This window comes from Tupaia chinensis, unplaced genomic scaffold (genome assembly GCF_000334495.1).
Source record: "Tupaia chinensis unplaced genomic scaffold, TupChi_1.0 Scaffold000416_1, whole genome shotgun sequence".
In the NCBI taxonomy this organism is placed as follows: domain Eukaryota; kingdom Metazoa; phylum Chordata; class Mammalia; order Scandentia; family Tupaiidae; genus Tupaia; species Tupaia belangeri.
This window is the reverse complement of record NW_006159921.1, coordinates 4,148,005-4,164,327: the sequence shown is the minus strand read 5'-3', so window position 1 is coordinate 4,164,327 and position 16,323 is coordinate 4,148,005.

Genomic DNA, 16,323 nt, shown 5'->3' with positions numbered 1-16,323 from the left:
GCTGAACTATTATTGTAAGGCACGAATGGACTATTATTGCTTTGATCATCAAATCAAAACAGTGCATAGACGCCGATTTGAAGCCGAACCATGCTAGACTGACAGTTTCTTACTTTTCAGCTTCTTTCTTCCATCTGTCTGCTGACTGAATGTGATGTGTGTGCCTGTCAGGAGGTCTGTATCAAATGGCAAATTCCATGGAGGAGTGTGAAGCTATGGCATTCCTCATATTGAACAATGCTGAAAGCATGCAGTAAAAAGAGTACCAGCTAAAGAGTCCGGAAGCTTAAAACCTAGTCCTGGGCCAGCAGGTGGCCTGGTGGCTGAGATGCTGGACTTCCTCATTGACTGTAGTTCGAATCCCAGACCTGGTAGCTTGCTTTCTCACTCCCCCCTCCACTCTCTCGCTGTTGAGCTCATGTGCCCTATAGCAAATTTTAAAATAATATAATAAATAAAATTAAATTCATTATATATGTGAAAATCATATATATATATGAAATTTATATATGTGTGTAGGTGTGTTTGTGTGCATGTGTGTATAGATATATGCCCCCTTTATGGGGTTGCTATGAGAATTACATTAAATGTTGTATATAGAGACCAGAAGTTAGCATAATGGCTATGTTGCTGGACTCCCATGTAGTCGACTGTGGTTCGAGTCCTGGAACTGGTAACTTAAACTCACGCTGGGCGCGTGTGCGTGCGCATGCCCAAGATCCCAAGAGGAGAGTGGAGAAGGGATTATGGTGTGGCCATCCCGCCTGGGGGGTGATTTCTCGCTTTCTGTCTCTCTGTCTCTGTCTTTCTGGTGAGCATGTGCCCTATAGTGAAAATTTTCTAAAAAAAAAGTTGTGTGTGTATATATATATATATATTAGGTGGTCAGGAAAGTCATGGCTTTTTTAAAATGCAAGAATGCATCATGACCTTCCTGACAATCCAATGTAATGCTTAGCAACTAGTGGGCAAGGAGGGAGGTGCTGGGGCTGCCAGTCCCTACCGCTTACCCCTAGCTCTGAGCTTCAAACTTTTATAAGATGTCCTAACATAAAGATCCATGAGAATCAGTGCACACGCTGCCTTTAACACACTTTGGTTCTCTCTGTTCACTGCCTGGAGTGAAGTAGTCTGTTCCAAGCAAAAGTCACCCATGGATAGCTGTGAGTTTCTAGTGCTGTTCTTCATCTCTCTCAAAGTGGATGGTCTACCTATTTAAACAACTGTGGTGAATACATAGGGAATTTCAGGCAGTATTGAGGGCAGAGGGTTATGCTAAACTTTTTGAATCCTGAAATAGTCCCTGGGGGAAATAAGAAATGACTTATTTTAGAGAACTGAGAATATCCTAGGACATTTTTAGACTAAGAGTTGTTCAAAGGTAGAGCTAACTAGATGGATTCCCGTCTGCTGAGTGGGGTGCCTGCCCTTTTCTCACCTCCAGAGAAATGATTTTTCATCGGAGGAGAAACCTGTCACACCTTTATGCTGCCAAGCCATAAATCTTATTTCCACCAACTTGCTAATAGTTTTTTCTTGCCACCTTTCCTGATAATCCAAAGTAATTGTTATGAAATATAGACTGCTGCTGTCTCTCACAGCTGTGGCCCCTCTATCCTCTGCAGGTCCTGGGGAGAGCAGAGGCTCTGGATTTGTCACTGGGTGTTCGTTAGAAGCACAGCGGATGCTGTTACCAAGAACGTGACATCCTGATGAAACCAGAGGCGCCACTCGGCAGCCCTGAAATATGAGAGCTAACGGCCCCTCCTGCCCAAAGCCCATCAGCAAGTGGCCTCCCGTTTATTTAGAGTGTTCTCTTTCTTGGGGAGACAGAAAGAAAATGACTCCTATTTAATCACAGGGATGAAAACATTCTTTTATGCATGCTTTTACTTATCCCACAGAAATGTATCGAGCATCTAAAGTTGTTCGATAGAGTACAGGATTAATGAAAATAAGCATCTGACATGCATTCTAGGGAAGCCATAATTAGCTGAAATTAGCTAAAAGGATATTTTCTGTGGGAAACATAATGGGAGACAACGGACTTAGAGGAATTTGGCAAATTTAAGTTTCTCCTGTTTCTTATGAAGAAGGCACTCAGATCAGTGGTTATGAGATTTTGCCTGCCCAACACGAGCTCCTGCCAGATCTTGGAAAATCCTCCTCTTAAGCTCCTCATATGAATCCCGAAAAGTCAACATGATTATCTTATTGATTATAAGAACTGCTGTTGCAAACCTAATCCATGACGTACGTCTAGGTTCAGGGCCCAGTTTCTTGGTGTACAGCTAAGCATCACTTTGCACATTGTCCACAGTTTCTATCATGCTGACATGGCATCATGGATACACCATAACCATGAGATTCTCCTATAATAGATAGGCAGTGGGTACATGCATTGGTTATTCACAGGCCCAAGTGAGACCGATCGTGGCAAGTGAATACCATGCCTTGCAAAGCACCTACAATTGTCATACGTTCTACAAATCATTTAAGATATGAAGTTGAAGACAAACCCATACCCCAGAATCTCAGATGAAAAGGGGGTTTGTTAACTTCAACTGACTTATGTTTATTTATTTATTTATTTGGTCATAGGGAGCATGTGCTCACCAGAGAGAGACAGACAGAGACAGTGAGATGGAAAGTGAAAAGTCACTTTCCAGGTGGGATGGCCACACTGCAAGCCCTTCTCCTCTATTCTCCTCCTAGAATTTTGGTTATGTCTGGCATGATTTTCAAGTCACCAGGTCTGATACTTGAACAAGATAGCCAGGTGGAAGTCCGGTACCTTGATCAGTATGCCATCTGCTGGCTCCCAATTAACTTTTCAAATGCAGCTTCCTTGACAGACCCAGCCCTAGTTTTAGCTCATGGATTCCCTGATGAACATGTATATCAGTCTGACTGTCAGCTACCCAGAAACTGAAAGTGGGCAAGTTCAGATATATGATTACTGTAACCATTGCTTGAACAATGACTTTTTCCTTATATTTAAAACTTAACAGGTTAATTCCAATTTTCATTTAATATGGGAGTATATTAACCCAATACTACGTTAGTTTAGTATGTCAGGTGCCCATTTCTGAGAGACTGCTAGTGATTGGATTAATCAATTACAATTTATCAAGCTCTTCCTTTAATGCCAGGTGTGCGCTAAGAGTTTTATAGGGACTATCTGATTTAATTAACCTCAAAAGTAAATGCTAATATTATTATCTACCCTTTTATAGTTAAAAAAAATAAATGAGTTCCAAAGCAAAGCTTAAGCCCTGGATGTCTTGTATCAGCCTCCGTCTCTCTGCCCCCATCCTCATGATAAAGCATTTCCTCATGCAAGATTGATTTCACCACGTACATCTTTCCGTGATGAATGCTTACACATTCTGGATGGTTGTGGTACATAACTCATTCAGAAGGATAGAGAAGGTCAGGGGTAGGAGACAACAGATGGCAAAACACGAGGACTGCATTAGCAAAGAAATGTACACATCTTTTCCCAGATCTCACATTGGTCAATTTCTTCACCTTTTTTGTATATACAATGCCATTGAACAGAATTTGAAATCCAAATCTTCTAACTTACCTTGATGATGAACAAAGATAATGACTTTTAAACTCACAGAGAATAAGAGGAGAAAAAGACATGAAATCAGATTGCCACCCAAAAATCTGTGGGTTAAATGTGATCTCATGCTGGAAGCTTACCTTAATGGCTGATATTTTCATCATCTGGATCACCCGATTCATCTCTTTAAGCATTTCTTTCCATGGAAAATTCCTTCTTGTTCTCTAAGACACAGTTTAAGGGTCACATTCTCCAAAAAGTCCTCCCTAAATCCTGGACTTAGTCAAGTGGTCTGCTCTGTGTTCCCCACCATTATAGCATTACAATTATCTATGTGCTTCGCTGTGTCCTACAATAGGCTCTGAACTTCATTAACACAGATACTGTGTTTTGCTCCTATTTTTATACTTAACATGTAACAGAGTGGAAATAGATAGTAAGTACTCAGTGAATGAACGAATGCATTCTGATATTGACAAGGCAGGTTTGGTCTGCTTGTCACCAAACTCTACCTACTTAAACATTGTTATCAGCCACTTAGTTGTATTACAGAACACATACACTTCCACAACTGGGAATAGAACTCACAGTCTAATAGAATTTCAAACTTAGAAAGAATAACAGAGATAAGATAGTCCAATTTCTTCTTGGTATAGAGAAATAAACAGAAGACAAGTGAACTGATGTGCCTTCCCTAAGAAGTCTCAGATGCTCAGGGATGGAACTGGCAACAGAACCTACAATTCTGACTGTTAAGCCAGAGGTCTTTGCCACTTCAACAGAGTAATTCCCAGTGGAAATTTCTTACTATACTTTCCTTTGAGGGCAGCATGTTCTTCCCAACAGACACTTAAGAGACCCTCAGAGTAATAAATGACAAGTTGCAAACAAAAAGCAAATTCATTTTCCCATACATGATTGGAAAAGCTCAGGGTCTCTGGTTCTTCATTGTGCTCAACCACCAGTTCTGAAACATGTTTCAAAAATTCAGTTACCCCAGAATATTGCCTATTTTTGTCAAATAATTTTGTGCACAAAAGACATTTTAAAAGCATTAGAGACAACATCTGATCTCTGAAAGGACAGTCAAGGACATCTTCCATAAGGAAAATTTTCATTTCAGCTAGAACTTTGATTTCCAAAAGTCTATTCAAAGGAATAAAGTGGTTGTTTTTCCCTTTGGTAAAATACACTCACAGTTTACAAAGTATTTTGTTGACAGAAATGTTAGCAAGCAATGACAGCCATGCAGCCTGAGGCCACTGAAAGTCAGCCTTAGACCCACTAATCACTAAGAAATTAAAACATTGTCTTAGAGGGCAGTGTGGTCTAGTATGGTCTACATCACACTTTGATGGAGACTTCTGGTGCACTGGAAAGAATGAGCTATAGAAGTAGAAAGATCTGCTTAAGCTCAGCTGCACAGAGTATTAACTCTGTGTCCTGTGGCAGGAGATTTAATCCTCTTAGTCCCATTCATCCATTTAAGAAATATTTAATGAGTGTCTACTTGGTACAGGTTCTATTTTAGGTACAAGAGAATGCAATAAGAAAAGTTTAATAAAAATATTTTCATCAAACTTACATGTTTACAGAAGGAAGTCAGTAGAAAAATTATACATGGGCATGCCTACATATACAGTAGGAAATATATGCTATTTGGTGATTAGTATTATGGAGAAAAATACAACTGGAGCAAGTGGAGTTCTTGGAAGAAAGCAATTTTAAATAGTGTGATCAGGGAAGGTGCCACTGAGAAAGTGACTTTGGAAAGCAAGTTGAAGGAACAAAAAAATTAATTCAGTAGGTATATGAAGATACAGTGTTTTGAGACCAGAGAAAGGCAGGTTCAAAAGTCATGGGATAGGTTGTGTGATGTATTCAAAGTCCAACATTGGTTTGTGTATCTAGAGCATTGAAAGTGATGGGGAAACTAATAGGAGATAGTCTTAAAAAGGTATAAGAAGAAGGAGCAGAAGGCTAGGCCTTGTAAGGTCTTGTGAGACATAAAGACATTGGCCTTTTTTTTTAGCAAGATGGCAAGCTGTTGAAGAGTTTTGATCAGGGGAGTAGTATACTCTGGCTCTAAGTTTGAAATATTCAGAACAGACTGCAGGAAAGGAGGGAAGGGAAACATCCAGAAATATTAAGAGGTTATTGAAATGATCCATGTAAGAGATTATGATGTCTTGGACCAGGTAGGTAGCCATGGATAAAGTAAGAGGTGGTCAAATTCTGGATATATTTAAATATAGTACTGTCAGGATTTTCTGATAGACTGCATATGGAGTATGAGAAAAAGATAAGTCAAGAATACCTTTAAGATTTTTACATTTCTGAAGTTGTAATTTATTTTTTTATGACAAAGTGTGTGTGTGTGTGTGTGTGTGTGTGTGTGTGTGTGAGAGAGAGAGAGAGAGAGAGCCCCAACAGGGCTTGACATGCTGCAATCCTTTTTCCTCCAATTCTCCATCCTATCAGGATCCTTGACGCATGCACACGTGCCTGGCTATTTTTTTCAAGCTGCTACAGTGGGGACTTGAACTCTGGTTGGCCACGTGGGATCTGGCTTCCTTTGTGAGGTACTTAACCATGGCATTGTAGGGCTAGCCTTGACCTACCTGATTAGAAAAATGAAGTGGACATTAACTGAGATAAAACTGGAGGAGGAACAAGTTAGTTGAGAAACACAGGTGTTGAGTTCTGGATATTTAAATTTTGAGATGCCTATTAAGCATTTAAGAGAAGACACTAATAATGTCATTGGGTCCACTTTGTAGGGGACAGTTCTGGAAAGTAGATTTGAATCTGCCCCTAGATGTTTTTAAAGCTATGAGAGAAAGAGATCAGCCAGAGAATAGTAGTCATCTGAAGACTAAGGCCTCAGGTGTCCCATGTCAAGAGTTAGTAATAAAAATAGTCCTCAAGTAGTGCTTACTATGTGCCAGGCCCTGTTCTAAGTTCTTTCATACACTAATATCTTCATGATAACTTCATAAGATTAAGACTATTATTTATCCTTTTTTAATAGATGAGGAAACTGTAGGAAAGAGGTTAAGTAACTTTTTCAAGGTCATATACCTACTGAGTTGTATAGCCTGGATTCCAACCTAGGCTTCCAAATTTCCCAGTCTGGGCTTCTAACCCCTTTTTAAGAATGCCTTCCACTAACAGAGGGTAAGTGCTAGTGAAGTAGAAGGAAAACCAAGACAGCATGGGATTACGAGATCCAATTGAAGAAAGTGTTTTGAAGAAGCTGGTAGTGATCACCTGTTTCAAATGATGCTGATAGGTTAAAAAAGATGCCTGGCAATAACATTCCAGAGGTTCACAATGACTTTGATCAAAGCAGTTTGGTTATACAGTAGCAGCAAAATCCAGATTGGAATAACTTTGAGAGGGAAGGGAGTTTAGACAATGAATTTTGACAATTCTGGAGAGGATTTTCGACATATAGAGGAATATAAAAATGGAATTGTTTTTTTTTGCTGGTCCCATATTTTACTTTTATTTTAAAGTCAATCATTGTGCATAAGTTCAGCATACAAAATGAATTTTCCCAGCATGAATACACTGTATACTAGCCCAGACCAAACCTCATCAGTAATTGTAATTCTTTGTATTTTTATGAAGCCAAAAATGGGATTTTTTTTGAGAGGTTTTTGCCATAGAGCGTGTGCGCTCACCAGAAAGACAGAGAGAGACAGAGAGACAGAAAGCGAGAAATCACCCCCCGGGGGGGGATGGCCACACCGCAATCCCTTCTCCTCCATTCTCCTCTCAGAATCTAGGGCACGCATGCACACGCGCCCGGCACGAGTTTAAGCCACCAGGTCTGGGACTCGAAACGCGGTCGGCTACATGGGAGTCCAGTGACATAGCCATTATGCTAACTGCTGGTTCCCAAAATGGAATATTTTTAAATCTTTTTATTTTCAATTCAAATAGTAGGAGTTGTGTATTAAAATTGTAAAGAAAATCAAGCATAAATTAATAAAAATAAATTTTACTCATAAAATAAATAAATAAATGGGCAGTAGCGAAAGGTGGATGTGGGATTAGCTGAAGATCTAAAGAAAGGAGAGCCAATAGCATCTACATGTTGAGAATAATCCAGTAGAGAGGGGAAAATAGTGAAGGAAAGATAAGAAAATACCGTGGCAGTGATGTTCTTGAATAGTCAAGAGGTGACCTTGGATGACCTTACCGCTATAAGGGATGAGCATCGGTAGGCACAGATGCTGAGAGCTGGGTAAATTTCCTGGTGGAACTTAGTGGACATTCTCTTCTGTTTCAGTTTTGGTGCCTCAATGTTCTCATTCAGAAATTGGAGATTATAATATCTCTTACCCATGGCTGTTTCTAGGATTGAATAACAGAACATATGTAAAATGCTCGTGTTCTATCTGGTCAACCTATGAGCACAAATTATAGTAATTCCTTCATCTTCTTCCTTATTTACCATCATCATTATTATTAATTACTAACATTTATTAAGCACTTACCATGTAGCAGACACTGTGCTCAGTACATGGCATATATTCCTCTAAAGAGAGAACTTGTGTGTTTGTGGGGTCTTATTGAGGCTTTTTAAGCCCTTAGAAGAAACCAGAGTATAATCTGACTGATTCTTTTTTTCTTCAGTATTCCCTTCATATCTTAAATTCCCTTTGTAATATGAAATCCCTTTATATGAGCCCCATAGGAGAAGACTTATCGGTAACTTCTCTGGTCCAGATCTATAGCATGCATTCATTCTCCCTAATTCACTGAGATCCCATGTCTGGAACACAGAAACACACTTTCCCCCTAACACACTTTGAGAGGTAAAACCATGCACAGTGGACTGGGCTAAGTCATCTGTCAACCCTGGGTCCAGTTTATGTTGGCTTCACTGAAACTACCTCAGAATGGAATAGGAATCCCTCAAAACAGCAACTGGCATTTGTCCAAGGGCTGAGGGGTAGTACAAGCTTTCTTCTTCTGCTCTGGGGTGATGGGGGGTGGGAAAGGAGTCATGAGTAGCCCCTGAACATTGAAGTACTCAATTGAGAAAAGAGAAGTTAGGATGAGAGTGTCTTGACATCTACTACTCAGGCATTACCATTCTGGGCTTTTTTATTTCTCGGACTAAGTCTCTTTTACTTTTGAAAGTAAGTACGGGTTTCTCTACTGAGAGTCTCCTTGTAAAATCTGTTAATTATGAGAAGCCCCAACCCTTGTCCATAAAAAGCTTCTGTGAAGGGGCCCCAGGTGGTTAGAGTGCTGGATTCCCATGTAGTCAGCCCTGATTAGGGTCCTGGACCCAGTGGCTTGAATCACTCACTGGGCACTTGCTCATGTGTGCCCAAAATTCTGATAGAAGAATGGAGAAGGGACTGCAGCACAGCCGTTCCCTCTGGTTGGTGATTTCTCACTTTCTGTCTCTCCAGTGAGCACACACACCCTATAGCAAAAATCTCTCAAAAATTAAAAAAGAGAGAGAGAGAGAGAGCACACTTCAGTGAAACTAGATTCCTATGTGTTCTCAAGAGCCTATTTCTAAGGGAAAGCAGCAAAAGTCATTGTCTTCTTGCTGAGTGATTTTGATCAATCTGTGGCTTGATTTCTCATAACAGAATTAGACATCCCAGTATTCTTACATGCTTGAGTCCTGAAAATTAGGGCTGCCTCAAATATGTAAAGTATCATAATTTCCTCTGAGGAAGCAATTAATTACATGGACACTTGGAATGAACAGAGACTGCTGCAGGAGAGGGGAATCTCTAGATCTCTTATGGAGTGCCTACAATCTGCTGTGTATTGAATGCTATCATTCACATAGACCATCATGCTAATCTCTTGCAGCTCTCCTACAGGATAAGTATTATTATCCCTAATGTGTAGGTGATGAAAGCAACTCAGTAAAGATGAGGACTTGGCCCAAAGTGACAGACAATGAATGATGGATCTCACATTGAACCTGAGTCTAAAGAAATTTCAATAAGCCCTGGTCAATCTAAAAAGCCCTTAACCTTAGCCACCCAATGATATCACCTCCTTATTGATTTCAACAATGTTCAAAGTGTCTAAGGACTGCAGAATTCTTTTGTGACACCATGCCTTGGGATGTTCGCATGGCTTTACCTGGAGCCATTCTGGAGGCTATAAGTTCATAAATAATGTCTCTACAACTTGACTGAGCTCACAATGCCAGTGGGAGACAGATGATCTACAGCCGTGTATGGTATCACTGTGAGCTAATGTGTTACTTCATAGTCTTGGGTTGCCATCCCCTGGAGTGTTTTGATGTGATCAGTTGTCAGTTTCAGGTCTGTTGTTTCTCTCACCAGAAGCCCAGCCGGTGGAAGATGACAGCCCCAAAGCTCTGCCTGTGTTAGGGGAGCTATCGAACTCAAATAATGACATAAACGAGTCGGTGTTCATCTGGGGAATCTCAGACAAAGCAGCCCAGAGGAAAACCATCTCTGTCGATGAAGGTTTGTTTCATTTGCAACAGGAAAGGCAGCAGCAGCAGCAGCAGCGCCGGAAGCCCGTGCACAGACTGGGGAGAGGTAAAGGGAGGCTGAGGCTGCAGCATGTGAGTAGCATTTTATGATTTCTCTGCAGCTGGGAAAGGGATGCTGGGGAGGGGTCTTGGCTGCGAGTGGATGTGTGTGTGGGGGCTGGGGCTTTCATGAGGCTGGGGGTGGCAACAGTGGTCTACACAATTAACAAGTGAATTTGGGAGCTGTTCTCCTCTTGCAAAGGAGGTACAAGAGTGTGTCCACACGCACTTTCCTTTTCTCCGCTGATCGTAACAAATGTAAACAGCAGGTGGGGAATATTTCCTTTTTGTATTCTTTTCTTCTTCATCTTTGAGAGTGGGTTGCATGGCACAAAGACACCTCAGCCCCAAAGTGCTATCCCAATCAGAAGGACTCCTCAGAGGGTCTCTTTCCCAAGTTTCTTTTGCAGATGTGCGGATCTGTTTCGCTGCTATTGAGCAGCTTTTTCTGGAGAGGTGTTACATCCTCTTAGCAGCAAAGGGAGTGAGGGTGGCTCTCGTATCTCTGATTCTCAGAACTGTCTTTAGTAAACAGCACCTAATCCAACGTGATCAAACACCCCAGTTATTGCCAGTTAAAGAGTTCAGGGGTTACAGTCCAGGCATAGAAGCCTGGGCTGCATCTTACCCTGTCCTCTCAGCTCAGGGCATAAAAGCAGGATCTCTCGGGATATCGTTTTGAAGTTTGGGAAAGTTTTGTTTTGTTTTTAATCAAATCTTGGGATTTGCTATCTATGAACTTTGAATAGACTGAAGTTGCAAAGGGAAAGGAGAGAAGGGTTTTGCTTTAAAGCACTGTGAAGTCAGCAGCAGGTTGCCGTAGCATAGCTGGTGTGTACCTTTGGGTAATGGTTCTTACTGATGCAGAACACTGTGCTGAGTAAAGGTGTACCTGGTCATAAATGTGCTTGTGTTCCAGTTGTATGAGATGCAGCCCCCGCACTGTCACCTACCCCATTCCCCCACCATTTTTTCTTTCTTTTTTGGCTTTGGTGTTGCTGAGTGTGGCGTGCTGACTGTTGGGATGCTTGGGCCTCTGCAGTAAATACATACTAGTTCATCTTCTTCAAGAGGAGGGAAGAAGGAAAAGGAGGAAGGAGGAAGGGAGGGATGCTTTGCTTACTCTAAGAGAGGGCTCTGAGCAGCTGTACATAATGAGGGAGCAGAGTCCAAGGCACTTCACGCTGGGACTTGGCCAGGAGGAGAGCAGTCAGCCGGATGCTTGGGTGCACAAGTGAATGCTGTTATGCAGGAGGTCAGAGCCCTAGCTCCCAAGCTGCTGTGGGATGTGCAATGAAATATGAGCCAGAGATGGGAGCTGGGGAGAGGAAAATCCATCTGTCTTCTACAAGGAATTCTTTCATCGAGGCAGTCCTCTCTAACCATTTTCATACCGTGATACACTGGGGTAGGAAGATAAGGATGCTCTAAGCTGAAGACGAGTGGCTTGAGGGTTCATCCTTCAAGTAGAAAAAGCTCAATATTTGGGACTATCAAAGAATCTAGATCCATCCATGGCATAGTGGAGGGCTCTGGCAGGCTGGATGAGAAGATCTAATTTAAGCAACCAGGAAAGCCAAAGAAATAGGGCAAGTCAAAAAATCTGATGCCTGGGCTTTTGTCATTTATTTTTGCCATTACTAGTAATAATGCATTTTAGAAACAGTACAAAGTAATGTTTTTTCAAAGATGTTCTCCCAATCATACCCTCTTAGCACCTCTGATTTTTCTCTGTGCTTTCTTCTAGTCTTTGTCCACCTATGCCTTTTTGACAGTTATCCAAATTGTTGTAGATATACTAATTTCTTCTGCTTTCCTCCCAGTTTTATTCCATAATTCTTTCCCATATTCCAGTACAAGTTTTGTATAGATTGATAATTTTGGCTGTATTACATGGATTAATCTCTTTTTTTTAACTATTTATTTTTTTATTTATTGTGATTTTTGGGCTGCTGGGTCCGGGATTTGAACTACAGTTAGCCATGTGAAAGTCCAATATCTCAACCATCACGCCACCTGCCAGCTCCAACGTGGAGTAATCTCTTAAATGAATATGCTATAATCTGTTAGCTTATTGGACATTTAGGTCTCTAGTTTTCCCCTAATTGTAATAGGTCTGTGCCCAAAGTGTTTTTACTTCCCTTTTAGAAAAAATAAATTTAGAAGGATAAATAATCAACATTGTTATTTACTGAGATAAGAAAAAATAGGAGTAATTTGGGGACTTTTCATGCCTACTACCAAACTGTTCTCTGAAATGTATTTCCGTTGTCCAAAACTATCAATCTAGATATGGTCTGGATAAACACCAATCTATCTACAGATCAATTTACACATTGGATTCTTACATTTTTCTCCTTCAATTAGGAGCCATAAAAAGGTACTGGTCCTTCTGTTAAAACTTGCTTTTCAGGGGGACCAGCAGATGGCATAATGGCTATGTCACTGGACTCCCATGTAGTCGACTTTAGTTTGAGTCCCAGACCTGGTGGCTTAAACTCAGGCATGGTGCATGTGCATGCATGCCCAAGATCCCAAGAGGAGAAGGGATTGTGGCGTGGCCATCCACCCTGGGGGGTGATTTCTCCCTTTCTGTCTCTCTGTCTCTCTCTGTCTTTCTGGCAAGCACAAGCACCCTATAGCAAAAATATCTCCAAAAAAAGAAAAATAAAAAAACCCTTCTACTATGGTCCAGTCATAGGGGGTCCCCCCCCAAAAAAAAGCAAACAAACAAACAAACAAAACTTGCTTTTCATTACGAGTGAGCCAGGCAGGACCATCCTCCATAGGACAAAGCCGGCACTGTTTCAGGCCCCCACAGGGTCAATGGTCCATGTGAGGAAAGGTAATGAGGCTAAGCAGCCTCCCTTTCCATCTCTGGAAGGGACAGAGAAGGGAAGAGAGAAGTGGTAGACACTCTCCATTCTCATGAGAGCATCTTGGAAGGATGACCAGGGATTGCAGGACAGAAGCCAATCTAGAATTATTTCCAAGCCCTGGAGTTCAATCTGAGCAGACTCCTTGGAGCCTTCTGTCTTTCCCTCTTCTCCTGGCAGGGTCAGCATAGAAGTAATGGCACATCTTAACAGGGTTTGAAGTAGGGGCCTGATAGCATAGGATTGGGGTCCTTGGAAAAGTAAAGGCTAGAAAAGCTTATTAGGGGAAGAAAAGGAGTGTGTTTTATGGTCTCCACTGCCCTAAATACTTCTCTCAAATGGTGTTCTTTAATACGGGGTGAGAGTTTCTGGATGTCAACCCCTATCAAATAAGAGTTTAGAATACTTCTTTCTCAGTTCTTACCTCTTGTAAGGACAACTTCATTGTCAATTTATTTTTCTTTTATTTCTTCTTCTTTTGTATCTCATCAGTTTGGAGATTAATCCATGCTCTCTTGACCTCCTGTGTAGCACACTATAAATTGTTTCCATGCTAATCTTTTGTGTTTATCCAATAATTATCTGTGCAAAGGCCAGGGGTGCCCAGTGGGAACCACAGAGGAGCTCAGCACACATTCATTTACGCTGACCTATGCAACTGGGAAATATCAGGGTCTTCGGAGCAAGGTTTTCCTACCATATATAAATGGGTTTGACAAACATGGGATTTGTAGGGGCATTACTGACTCTTTCAGCCTGTGAGAGTTTATTAGAAGAAGCACTGCTGAGACCAGCAGTTAACATAATGGCTATGTTGCTGGACTCCCATGTAGTTGACCGCGGTTCAAGTCCTGGACCCGGTGGCTTAAACTCACGCTGGGCGCATATGTGTGCATGCCCAAGATTCCAAGAGGAGAATGGAGGAGAAGGGATGGCGGCATGGCCATCCCCCCTGGGGGGTGATTTCTCACTTTCTATCTCTCTGTCTCTCTCTGTCTGGAGAGCACACACGCCCTATAGCAAAAACCTCTACAAAAAAAAAAAGAAAAATAAAAAAAAAGAAGAAGCACTGCTTCACAAAACTGGAATACACCAGAAGAAGGACTCTGGTCTGGATCTGAGTCTGAATTCAAGTAGAGGTGTCAGGCTAAGGGTTCAAGAAAGAAAGGAGGTCTAGCTGCTTCAAGAGAGGGTGAACAGACCAGGAGACTTGGTGTGCTCATAGCCTGCCAGAAAGAATACAGCATTTGTCCTCTAAAGAGGCAACAAGAGGCTTTTAAAGGATCACACAAGTAAGTGAGACATTAGGAAGGACTTCCCTTATACTTTCACATCTCAATCTTTATTATATTTTTGATTTAAGGTCTGACTTCCCTGCACAGTTATACTGTGGAAGGTCAAATATGGTTTCTGCTTTATTCACTCTTACATCCCCAGTCCTTCAACTAGTAATAACAGCTTCCATTTACCTAGGATTTGCTGTGTGTTAGTTTATGTTTTAAGTGTTCTATGTACCATATTGCATTCAATCTTCACAGTAACTCCAGGTGGTTTGTACTACTATTATTCCCCTTTTACAGATTTAAAAGTTGTTGCTGGACTCCCATGTAGTTGACCGCGGTTCAAGTCCTGGACCCGGTGGCTTAAACTCACGCTGGGCGCATATGTGTGCATGCTCAAGATTCCAAGAGGAGAATGGAGGAGAAGGGATGGCGGCATGGCCATCCCCCCTGGGGGGTGATTTCTCACTTTCTATCTCTCTGTCTCTCTCTGTCTGGAGAGCACACACGCCCTATAGCAAAAACCTCTACAAAAAAAAAAAGAAAAATAAAAAAAAAGAAGAAGCACTGCTTCACAAAACTGGAATACACCAGAAGAAGGACTCTGGTCTGGATCTGAGTCTGAATTCAAGTAGAGGTGTCAGGCTAAGGGTTCAAGAAAGAAAGGAGGTCTAGCTGCTTCAAGAGAGGGTGAACAGACCAGGAGACTTGGTGTGCTCATAGCCTGCCAGAAAGAATACAGCATTTGTCCTCTAAAGAGGCAACAAGAGGCTTTTAAAGGATCACACAAGTAAGTGAGACATTAGGAAGGACTTCCCTTATACTTTCACATCTCAATCTTTATTATATTTTTGATTTAAGGTCTGACTTCCCTGCACAGTTATACTGTGGAAGGTCAAATATGGTTTCTGCTTTATTCACTCTTACATCCCCAGTCCTTCAACTAGTAATAACAGCTTCCATTTACCTAGGATTTGCTGTGTGTTAGTTTATGTTTTAAGTGTTCTATGTACCATATTGCATTCAATCTTCACAGTAACTCCAGGTGGTTTGTACTACTATTATTCCCCTTTTACAGATTTAAAAGTTGAGAGGCAAGGAAGTATGCTGGAGATAAAATGAGACTTTATTATTTTATTTTTAAAGAATTACTTTATTTAGCTTTCTTCCTTCCTTCCTTCCTTCCTTCCTTCCTTCTTTCTTTATTTTAATTTGATCAGAGGGGAAGAGAGAGAGAGAGAGAAAGTGAGAAAGCAAGCCGCCAGGTCCAGGACTTGAACCAGTCAGTCATGTGGGAGTCTAGCACCCTTAACCACCAGGCCACCTGCTGGCCTGAGACTTTCTTATTTTACTCAGCAAAATGTCTTCAAGATTCATCCATGCTGTAGTCTGTCAGAATTTTCTGCATTTTAAGGTTGAATAATATCCCATTGTATGTATTGACCATTCATGGATACCTGGGTTGTTTCTACCTCATTTTCTTTCTTTTGTAAATTAAGCTACTATAATATTTAAAATTTCTATGTCTCACACTTGTGATTTGTGGGACAGCGTGCTCTGAACTTCTCTCTTTCTCGATGCCACCTCTTTCTCCTGGTCTCTCATTTCACCCTCAGAACCTAAGGCCCCACTACTCTTCACCAGCTGTTAGTTTGGCCTCTTTCTTTCTCCTTCCCTACAATCTGAGCCAAGAATGTCTAATCAAGAGACCCTTTTATAAGAGTCTACAAATGCTGTCACATTCAGCTAAGTTTCCTGTGATTGAAAGAAACACTGATAATTCTCAAGAAGAATATTCCCTTTTCCCCTAAAAGCTAAGGAGAAGGCCCAATAAATTAGGACAAAGAAGGAAACATGTTTGGAGTGATTTGACTGTTTTTTTCTTTCTTTCTTTCTTTCTTTCTTTCTTTCTTTCTTTCTTTCTTTCTTTCTTTCTTTCTTTTCTTTTCTTTTTTTTTTTTTAAGTCAACAATTTTACTTGACTCACAGGCTGGGAGTGAATTTTATTAACCACCAAACAGGGAAGAGTACAAAACCAGTAAAGCATAC